At 40.2% G+C, this 12,041-nt stretch overlaps 1 long non-coding RNA gene across 2 annotated transcripts in view; it reads left to right on the forward strand.

Annotated features, from left to right (window-relative positions):
* Positions 1-12,041, forward strand: part of LOC137229088 (uncharacterized) — a 388,100-nt gene that overhangs the window by 111,059 nt on the left and 265,000 nt on the right. The window lies entirely within an intron of this gene.

Here is a 12,041-nt window from a genome sequence, read left to right on the forward strand (position 1 = left end):
TTCACCACTATTTACAAAGATGGGTATGTCTGTAACCAAGATCTACCATAGTCCTGTCCATACAGTAGCTACAGTTGAGCCTCTGCCATTATCATAAAGACAGGAACTGATCTCAGTCAATTCTTCATAAGTACAGTAATGCTCCCTCTTTACTTGTCTTTCTCTGTCAGTGACCTCTCCGTTATGCTAATTTTTCAGGTTAGAAACGTTGGAATCCTTTTTCATAATTTCTGTTTTTATATTTTTATTTTATCTGTTATCAAGTTATTTTTTCTTCGAGCTATCTCTTAGATTTGTCCTTTTTGTTGTATTTTTTTCTCTCTGACCACCACGCTGATCTAGGCCCTCAACACCTTAAGGGCCATCTAATTCTGTTCCATGCCTCTAGTATTTCTTTGCTTTAATCAACCATGCATCCCAACCCTCTTCTCCCTAATTTACAATGGATCTTACCACCACTTTTGCCTCTAACACCCAACTCATCCAGTGCTTTTATGTCATCCTCCCACACAAGAAACTACGGTCAATCTGCATTGGTTATTACAACATGCCCTACGTGGTCTTCTTAGGCCCAGCTAACATTCAGATTCACTTTGACCATCAGAGGCTACGTTAAGACCAGCCTACTCGAAAGGAGCAAGACACAGATTGCCATAGGGCAGCAGGTGGTCTTCCTCTTCAAAGGCAGTTGTAGCAATCCAAAAGCTCAGGGGCAAGGAGCTGTCTGGTTGAGAAGTCTTATGTCCTACAGGTGCAAATTGCTCTTGCAATAACCCCACAGTCATAGCTTCCAGGGTCCTTGCAAGGACATATCAGTTAAAATAGTCACCACATTCAGGGAAATCCAAAATATGGCATCTACACAAGCTCTTTATAGTTCATTTATATTTCCTCCTAGTCCAGGCTCATTTTTGCTGTAAGCACTGTTATGCAATAATATAGTGAACATTCTACCTTTATTAGGTTATCAGAGGAATAGTGATAGCATGTTAAGTGAGGGTTAGCATCTCATGCAGAAGGGAAAGAATTTTGTTAACTTTTTGTCCAAAGTTACCAATCAAGTTGGAACCCCTCAGACTCATTACTAAGATCATTCATACTCTATCCTGATCCCCCCATTTATTCAAACCTCTTTCCTGGTACTCCCCAGATAGCCTTTTCTGACTCCCGCACCTAATATAGTAAGAGTAACAAATATTTTCTTCCTTCATTATATTCCACAATTCAGTGCCTACTATAATTCTAGGCAAGTAGAATCTATTTAAGAAATAGCCACAGGGCCTCCCTGGTGGTGCAGTGGTTGGGAGTCCGCCTGCTGATGCAGGGGACGCGGGTTCGTGCCCCGGTCCGGGAGGATCCCGCGTGCCGCAGAGCGGCTGGGCCCGTGAGCCATGGACGCTGGGCCTGCGCGTCCGGAGCCTGTGCTCCGCAACAGGAGGGGCCACAGCAGTGAGAGGCCTGCGTACCGGAAAAAAAAAAAAAAAATTAGCCACAGAATCTCAGACTTATGAGTAGCATTCCAAACTGATGGCTGGATTTCAGTGTTTTGCATTGATATAAAATAAACACAGAAGTAAACAAAACACTTTTTTTGACTCATTGATGAATTGAGAGAGCACTGTTGCAAAAGTTTTTTTAGAGGTGAAAAAACTCACACCTTAAAGTTAAGAAAAAACAAACCCTCCAACCCAGACACTTAGCTATACACTTAGCTTTTTCTTAAAAGAAAAAGCACAATGATAAAATGAAAACTGAAGCTGAATCATAAAATTGCTTAGGTTTCCTAAGTGTAGGAGAGGCTCACTTGCCCCATGTGGAGTCAGGGAGCAGTGAGGCCAAGCAGAGAATGTGGAACATTGAGTCCTTAGGAGACAGGAGGCAATGGATGTGGTTCAGGCTGACTGGTTGTAGGACTTCTGGCAAGTTAATTACCTTTTTCTGTGTTTTAACACATGTTCATGAATGCACATAGTGACATTTTCCCATTATTTACCTGAAGTAATATGGTCAAGATTAATGAGGTGATATTGTGGAATGTCTGAAGTTACATGGAAGAGAAACTCAGCAGAATTATAGGGTATTTTAATTTTTCCCACTGAGGATCAAAGAGTAGAGTCAGGAGATGGAGATTTACAAGAAGGCTACTTTTAATTGTGTCTACATGGGCCAATTAGAACAGAAATCAACACTTTTTGCTATGGATTTGATCAATGTAGACAAGAAATTAAATTAACCCAGCCTGTTCTGTTGTATTATTTCATTTTTCAGTAAAAGGATTTTGGATCTAAATTATTCTTATACTTGCTTTCTTTCCCCCCAGTTTTACTTTTTTTGGTAGAAGAATCAAGAGCAAATCCTTGATCCCTTTTTAGGTATAAGATTGAATATCTTAAAAATTACATTTTGGACGAACAATATGGGAAAAAGTACTTTTAATAATAAAGAACAAAATAGAAAATTTTGTGAGCTACACATCTGATGCTTGTGTTGCCGAGGTAAAAGCCAAAGTAGACAGACAAGTTGAAAGATGTGTATGTCTTAAATCAACGCCCAACCTAAATTATATTCCAAGTTAAAAATGCATACTAGGGCTTCCCTGGTGGCGCAGTGGTTGAGAGTCCGCCTGCCGATGCAGGGGACACGGGTTCGTGCCCCGGTCCGGGAAGATCCCACATGCTGCGGAGCGGCTGGGCCCGTGAGCCATGGCCGCTGAGCCTGCACGTCCGGAGCCTGTGCTCTGCAACGGGAGAGGCCACAGCAGTGAGAGGCCCGCGTACTGCAAAAAAAAAAAAAAAAAAAATGCATACTAAAAATGCACTTGATATATTTTAGTATGTGTTTTTGAAAGGAAGTAATTAACATACAGTAGGAGCTGATAACTGTCCTTTTTTATATAATGAATTTTCTCAATTAATAAAAACAGAGAAGAATGATACTTAGTATGGTGTTCTACAGTTATTAGCTATAGTCACTGGAACGTAATTAGTTCAATTTTCTCTTCTAAAAAACTTGAGCCCTGTTCTTCTCTCCCTTGTTCACACCAGCCTCAGTAAGTAAAAGTAATACAGTAGACAGAAGTGCTTCTCAGATTGCCTTTATTCAGTCTGTGGAGTTTATTACCACAGGAGGTCATCAAGTCAGTTATAACAGCTGGATTCAAAATGAGGTTGGGAGAATTTTTGTAACCAATACATTTATATACTAAAGCAAGTGATTTAAGAGCTTTATGCTTTAGGTCATAAGATCATACTTCGGTTCATAAAATATTAAACCATGGAATTGGAAAGGAAATTTTCTTTGTAAAGTGTCTTTGAAGACCTTTGATAGAGGCCACTTCTGGTGTCTTATGATAGACAAAAAATGACCTAACAACAAGGGAGCGGGAGTGTCATTTGATGGCAAGTCCAACATTTATGTGATGCTGTAATCAAATACAACAAGCAAAATGTCAAGTGAAAATTGAAGTTCTGCTTGGCTGTGTCTATATAGAGACAAAATGACTGGTTAAAAAGGGTGAAAATTCAGTTGAACAAATTATTGATATTATGGAGACATGAAAAATTCTTGCTTTTGCTGAGCTCAGCTTAAAGAATATGAATTCAAGTAAACTTGCTTGTACGTATAAGCGTAGCCTAAATGGATCAAAATAGCAGAATGATTCCATTTTTAATATAAAAATATCCCACTTTTATTGGTTTAGTTGAGGTATTCAGATGCAACTTTCTAGTTAGAATAGTTTCATGCTTCCTCTGCTAGCTAGACCAATAATGCAATTCTTCCTTCCTCAGAGTAAGTAGCTTGACCAGGAATTCGATAATTTTAAATCCAGTGCAATGCCATTTATTCCTCAGAACTCCTGACTTCTAGAGAAGGGTAGGACATTGTCTGGGTTTGGGGACTATGGGAGTCTAAAGTCTTGAAATGGAAAAGCTTTTATATTGACATTGACAGAAAAAAGTCTTCCTTTTTGGTTGCACTTTGGATGTACAGAACCGTTGTGGATCAAAATTTGTAATGTGTGATACTATATAATGCAAGTGAGTTGTCTTTGATCTATACTTAGGAAGTGCCAGTAAGTAGACAGAGAACTTTCTTCACTTTCTCCATGTTTAGGTCCTGCTCTCTATTTAAAGTGTGGAGACTGCTAAGCAGACACATGTTTTGGTGGCTGATTCTTCATAATATTTCTGTTCTCTACATTTGCTTTTTATGTTGCCAATATTGCTTATTTTCTGAGTTTGATTCTCAAGGATAGGTATATGCTCTGTTGGCTTGGTTTTTTCTTTTTGTTTTGTATTTGGGTTTTTTTGTGGTACGCGGGCCTGTCACTGTTGTGGCCTCTCCCGTTGCAGAGCACAGGCTCCGGACGCGCAGGCCCAGCGGCCATGGCCCACGGGCCCAGCTGCTCTGCGGCATGTGGGACTCCCCCAGACTGGGGCACGAACCTGCGTCCCCTGCATCGGCAGGCGGACTCCCAACCACTGCGCCACCAGGGAAGCCCTGTTGGCTTGGTTTAATGTTGGGCAGGAACGGAGCTAATGGTCAGAGAAACACAGAGCTTTAAATTGTTTTTTATGTCTATCCAATAGCATTTATGCCCCACGCTCTAATTGTACAAAGCTTAGTAGTTCCAGAGAGACATAAAGTAAGTTGTTCAGAACAAACTAGTATGATTGTTGATTTTATGTGTCCACTTGACTAGATCGTGGGGTGCACAGATATTTGGCTAAACATCATTTTGGGTGTGTCTGTGAGGGTGTTCCCAGATGAGGAGTAAAGGAGATGGCCTTCCCCAATGTGAGTGGGCATTATCCATTCTGTCGATGGCTGAATGAAACAAAAAGGCAGAGGAAGGGAAGAATTTGCTCTTTCTTCCTGACTCTTGAGCTCAGACATTGGTCTTCTGCCCTTGGACTGGGGCTTACATCATCGGCATTCCTGGTTCTCAGGCCTTTGAACTTAGACTGGGACTATACCAAAGGCTTTCCTGGGCCTCCATCTTGCAACTGGCAGATCATGGGACTTCTAAGCCTCTATAATTGTGTAAGCTGATTCCTTATAACAGATATCTTTATATATTTATGTATATCCTATTGGTTCTGTTTCTCTGTAGAACACTGACTAATACAGCTAGTCAGGGCAGAGATAAGACTAATTGTGAGTCTGCTGCTATTCATCACACCATGCCTTTGAAAATGCCTGGCATGGCAGCTGATGGAAAAGAGGTGGGCGATAAATGTTTTTGAAATGATGAATGAATACCTAATAGTTTAAGAAAACATTCTGACTTTACTTGCACCGAATAGACAGGGCCTAATAGTAGTTGCAAATCTTCATTGTTCCATTGCTCTTTGTAAATTAAAAAAGCTCTCTCCTCCCATTAAAAAAAGAAAAACTAAAGAAAAACTGAAAGCCAGCATCATCGTATGCCTTTCTCTTGTGTTCGGTGTTAATTTACTTATCAAAACAGAGATCGTAGTCTCTGATGAATCTTTTATAGGAACTCTTTGTACTTATATATGGGCAGTTCTCGGCACAAGTGAGTAGGAAATTTGAAAAAACTGACCACATTCTGAAGCCTTTAGGCACATGAAGTTTATTGACCGTATCTGCTAGATCTTTAGAGGTAACAGATTCAGTCATTCTAAGCAATGTCTTGTCTTGAGCACAAGGGATAGAGCAGTGCTTCTAAAACTGTACTGTGCATACGAATCACCTGGGAATCCTGTTAAAATGCAAATGTTATGATTCATAGGTCTGCAGCTGGCCCTGAAACTCTGAGTTTCTAACAAGCTCTCAGATGCTGCTGAAGCTCCAGGTTTGGGGTTCACATTGAGTAGAAAGAAGCTAACTCCTAGAGAATTTGACTATCTGACTCTTGTTTGATTCTCTGATTTGCCTCTGGCCTTCTTGGTATTTTGTCAAAGATCTTATATGCTAATAGTGGGACCCCATACCCTGCAGTATTTAAATAAGGCTGAAGACTCTTACTGGTCTTAAAGTTACCATTTTCTCCTCTAAGCTATGTGAATGATGGCCTCAGTCTTTTTTTAGTATTTGTATATATAGATCCAGAGTCATGTTCTGTCTCATTCTATGATTATTTTGTGGAATGATATCAGGATTTAGAGGAAAACCTTTTAAAAACATAGATAAGCAAGTGTGTTTGGAAATATGGTTCACTTAAAGACTTGTAGTTTAATTTAGAGATAAAAAAGGAAGAGGGTTGTTTGATCTAAAGTGACTACCATTGGTAGCCATATGGGTAGTATCACTGAAAGTTACCCTGGAGCAGAAATTTACATTTTCATTGAAATGACATCCACATACATACACACATAGACACACACGTGTAAAGAAACAAGAAAGAAAAACATTTTAACCACAAGGTGGCAGTAAGATACATATTAAAAAAAAAGGGAGTTCAAATAAAGATTTCAGACAGAACTCTGAGGAAATTGTCAAAATAAATAGCATTTCCTAATGCAGTAGTATGCAGAAATGCCTCAGCAAAGCTACTTATTTGTGGCATTCTTGGATAATCACAGTCTAAATTGTAAGCTGTATAAGCTGGATGGATATCTTCTGGGGTCCTCAGTGAACATTTGCAGAGACAATTTTCAATTACAAAAACAATTGCATTGTACTATTTTTTATTTATTTTGATTCCATTTAACCAATGGTTAGTTTCAGAAGTTACCTGTAAATATTTCCAAGATGTGAACTCTGGAAGCTTTGAGGAGTTGTTAATTCCACATGGCCTACTTAAACTGCCTTTTTTGTATAAAGAATAAATTTATTAAAAGTTTTGTAAACGTCTTACTGTTCCACTCTTTGTGACACTGCATCACATTATTTTAGTCTTGAAAATATGCTTCATTTTCTTTAGCTTTTTTATCTTAGTCATGAAGACATCTGTACTGTCTACTAAAAACCACATTGATTCCGTTTTGAGTACTGTGTCAACAGTTCATAGGAAAGCTAAGTTTATGTAAGCAGTTAAAGAAAGGTGAAATAAGTATTGCAATGAGACATTCTTTTCTCTTGGGAAAAAGATTGGAAGGGTCATGGTGGAGGATGTTGGGAAGAGTTCTCTGAAGGACAAAGAGACAGATTGATTCAGTACCTGTTTCTGTTCTTTAAATCACTTTTCATGAGGTGATGCTATGCTCTACATATCTTCAGAACTTGAAAATACTGTCAGACGCCAGCTACAAACCAAAACTTTTGGCAGCCAACGGATGATGGGAAAAGGAAAGATGTTCTGGCTAGAGTAAAGGATGGAATTTCTTCTGATTCCTGTCACTGGCAGGACGCCTGCATGTCAGCTGTTCTGGGGCTGGAAATCAGTCAGAGTGAAGCTGGGGCCAAAAAGCCACGGAGTGACCCGCTGGGCAGGTGTGCAGTGGCTCTTGCTCAGGTACCCGCTATGCAAGGCAATAGGGACTGTACTTCTGTTTGTTTTAGACTCTGCTGAATGGTTGGGTAGCATCACATATATTATATATCTAAATATGAGTGAGATTCCCTTAAAATCATTGCCCAGAAATCAGGGAGTAGTCTTTTTGGAATTTATGAATACTAAAGACTTCAGGTTTATGAAGTCTGCCATACTAGAGTGCCCTTTCAATTACTCTATTTTGAGTTAAAAAAACACAGTTGTGTTTTTTGAAAGAACTCAGCAATATCCATCAGTGCTATACTGGCATGCTTATAGTGGTTACCGGACAGAATTAAAACATAAGAAGAGAAAAGAATTTAACATAGACGTTACATCCAGGGGGTACTATGTCACAATCTGAAGTGATGCTGGAAGTTTATGTTGATGTGAGCTTGAAACCACTGACAAGGGGGGGAGAAGTGCTGAAATCGTGGTGTGTTATTTTGCTGTGATACAGAGGTTAAGGAAGCAATGAAGCCATCAAAACTGAAGCTGCATTTACATACAAAACACAAAGACGCCAGTACAAAACTGAATTCAATGCATGAGGGATCAGACTTCGAGTAAAACTGTCATTGTCATTTAGTTGACTATTACCGCCATATTCAGAAAAAGTGAATCTTTTCTGGAAAAAGAAATCCAGTGGCAAGGTTTGTTTTGCCATCCTTAAATTAGGTTGTAAAATAAATAATGCAAATTTTACTATTTTACTTTCTCAATTTAGCTGGTGAAGTTAAAATATTAATTTTAAAATAAGATTGATAAAAAGTGAAATCATGGTAGCCACAGCCCTATATGCCTACAAGGCCACCATCTTTTATGATACCAATGTGGGGAAGATATGCAGCATACAATTGACAAATGGACTATATTGGATCCTTATCTATAAGCCTGAGTAAATAATATGTCTTGATCACAATGGACACCGACTTATGATTTGGAGTGGCAGCAGACACCACTATTATGTCTCTAACCAACCACAAATGTGTGTTCCAGCATCATAATCAGTGACTGCGGGGACTCATGTCATGGCCAGAGACATCCAGGACTTGGAAAAAATACATAATGTGGCCTGGGTTTTCCATCTACCTTATTACATTCTGAAAATAGGTGTCATGTAAATGCAATGTTAATAGATCAACTAGCAATTCACATGCCATCCTTACAAAAGCAGGATTCTATTCCTAGCTGAAACAATCATGGGAGTCAAACAAACCCAGAGATTGCCTCTAGGAAGAGGGCATAGGCAGGGGAACACAGTGCACATAGTAACATAGAACAGCAAGAGACTGATTTCCTAACAGTAACTGACACAGTGGGGACGTGAGGGGTTAGATGTAGCTGCCCTAGATGTGGGCCCAGTTCATTCAAATGCTAATTCAGATACAATTTAGTTACCTTCAAAGTTTAAAATGTATTTTTCTCCAGAATTGCTTAGACAGTTTATGAGAGGCTTTGGATGACTATGTGAGTTGTTATTAACCTTGATTACAGTGAGGAAGATACCTCATAACCAGGGATGAACACCTTTAGATTGGAAGCAGATAATTGTCTTGTCCAGCCAATACTTTTCCCCAGCCTGTGGGTTATGCAAGGGGATGGGAAATCCTATACTGTGGGTTAGGAGTGAGGGGGAACCTGGGTCCTACTGGTGCCAAGATGCTATTGTCTCCCTGATAGGGGCCTGAGAAAGAAAAAGATTATAGCTTGAGCCGCTGGCAGCACAGAATGGATGGAAAAATGGGAGGAAGGCACTTATTGACAATTTGAGGTCAAGAGAAAGATGGGAGAATAAGCTTGTTTCCTAGGTCAGGTGGAAAGGTAGAGTCTGCCAGGATTGTCACATTTTCCTTCTTGTAGAACTCATGCTTCTCTTCCTATGTTTGGGCATCGTGAATGCTTGCTTTATTCCTCAACCTGAAAATACTTCCACATTTGGCTCAGAACCCAGGGGCACTCCTATATTCTTTTTTTTAAAATTATTTAATTTTGGCTGTGTTGGGTCTTCGTTGCTGCGTGCGGGCTTTCTCTAGTTGTGGCGAACGGGGGCTACTTGTGGTGCGCGGGCTTCTCATTGTGGTGGCTTCTCTTGTTGCTGAGCATGGGCTCTATGTGTGCAGGCTTCAGTAGTTGTGGCACGCGGGCTCAGTAGTTGTGGCTCGCGGGCTCTAGAGCACAGGCTCGGTAGTTGTGGCGCAGGGGCTTAGTTGCTCTGTGGCATGTGGGATCTTCCTGGACCAGGGCTCTAACCCGTGTCCCCGGCATTGGCAGGTGGATTCTTAACCACTGCACCACCAGGGAAGCCCCTCCTATATTCTAACACTAATTATGGGAACCCTACCATCATAACTTTTTTAGTCAGGTAAGGCTTGAATCATGTAAATGTATGCCACATTACCCAATTTTAAAATTTGAGTTTTCTCATATGCTCTTACAGCATATTACCAGGCACCACAGAAGGAACTTTGTAACTAGAGCTAATTCTCAGCATACAAGGTGCCCATATATCCAAGAGAATTGGTACTAGATGGGTGTTCTATCTTGGGGCACCATGTCTAGTATACTGTCAGGGTTCTCGTTGGGGTTAGACTTTTGTAGATTGTGCACCCCAAAGCCCTGGTAAATGCTGTCTTGGGTCGTCCCCCTTGACCTCACCTCTGATCCTTGCCTATACTTGCTTAGGAAAGTAGGAAAGGAAGTTGCCCTGATTCTGGTTATTAGTTGGCTGAAGAGGCACGTTTTGAGCAGTTATGTTATGAGCAGTGTTAAAAGAGACACTGGATACTTCACCATGGTCCATTTGTTTTTGAGATAAAAGTCTTCCCCCTATGAGATGCTTAATACAATCTTGAGTGAATTTACCTCCAAACTAAGAAGAACAAGCATTAGCAGGGATGACTTCCAGTGATGACAGCCTGCTTGAGTCTTGAGATAAATTATTCCTTGATGGGAAGCCTACAGTTAACATCTACTATGAACTGTGTCCTCATGTCTTTGAGCTCACAGAAGCTGCTGCTAAATGAGGAGGTACCATTTTCATCAGTTTGTTTCAACTGATGGTCATTTGTGTGAGGCATCTCTCATGCTGAATCTTTATGCAGGGGCCTTTAGGGTGAGTGAGCTTTGTCAATTTTCTTCTGTCTCACCTCATCTCCAAGCCATCAACAGTTCCGGTTGGCTCAATCTTGAAAAATATATTCAGATTCTGACTACTTTCCACCAGTTCTACAGAAGCTGTTCTTTTCTAGGCCATCATCATCTCTCCTGGTTTGTGGTCACTCCCCCCTCCCCCCGCAGACTCCTCTACGGTCTATTGTTCACACAGCTGCAGTGGTCAGATCCCGCCACTTTCCTGCTTTAATTCTCCAGGGGCTCTTCATCTCACAGTAAAAACAAAGGTTTCAAGGCCAGAGGGTGGTTGCTATGGAGCCTTTGAAACATTCTACAATAACAGGCCCTCCTCTCCCGCCCCCAGGTCCCTTCCTCCCTCCACTCCAGCTCCTCCGGTAGCCCTGCCAGTTTCTTCAGTGAGCTGATTGCGCTTCTGCTCTGGGGTCTCTTGTTTCCTCCCTCGGAATGATCTCCCTCTCACCCTCGTATCCACATGGCTTGCTCTTTTCTTCCTCAGATCTCTGTTCAAAGGTCACTCTATCAGAGAGAACTTCCCTGATGACCCTATTTAAACTTCTGCTTTCATTCCTTATCCCTTTCACCTGTAGCTTTAACATATGATGTGTTTTTGTTTAGTTCTTCATTTATTTATTGTCAGTTTTTCCTCCATTAGAGTTTAAGCTACATTTTTTTTTTATCAAGAATTGTCTGTTCTGTTCCTGCTTAGGTTTCAGTGCCTAGAGTAGTGCCTGGCAAATAGTAGGTCCTCATTAAATATTTGTTGAATGAATGAATGAAATGTAGCATGTGCTGTCCAGTTCATCACCATTTCCATCATTCCATATCATCTTGCATAAGTCTGTTTCACTCCTTCACATTTCCTGCCTAACTCTTTGTAAGTGTTTGAATTTGTGACTCTTGGCCTATAGCTTAGAAAAAAAAAGACCAGTTTAGGAACAAATGAACAAATATCTAACTATCTAGATAACATCTCTCTGAGAAACATAAAAACTTCTGTTAACACTATCTCCCTGCCTCTTCCCATTTCCCTACATCCCCCTTCCCCGCCCTCCCCTGAGATAGAAAGTCCAGATCTCAAGAACAGAGGCCTTACTTTCTTGGGAAAGGAGGAAGACTCATTCTTTCCAATGAGTCTACAGTTGTGAACAAGGTTTAAACTAATTCCACTGAGATGGAAATGGGATACACAATACATATATTTGTATAATGTTGAATAAATCATTTTTGAATTATGTGGAATTGTACATAATTCAGAAATTATCTTCATTTCAGATCAGAATGATTTTACTTGTCTGTGGCTGTTAATACTTTGTTTTTTTGCCTTACCCCTCACTGAGTAGTTAAAAATATATAAGGACTGAGGGAAAGGAAATTACTATTTAAATGAACTTTTCTGGCAATCTTTTAATCAATTTATTAAGGTTTAGTTTAATATATAAGGAAAGGCATTTATTTTAATTGTTTAGTA

This window comes from Pseudorca crassidens, chromosome 8, assembly GCF_039906515.1.
Source record: "Pseudorca crassidens isolate mPseCra1 chromosome 8, mPseCra1.hap1, whole genome shotgun sequence".
NCBI classification, from domain to species: Eukaryota; Metazoa; Chordata; class Mammalia; order Artiodactyla; family Delphinidae; genus Pseudorca; species Pseudorca crassidens.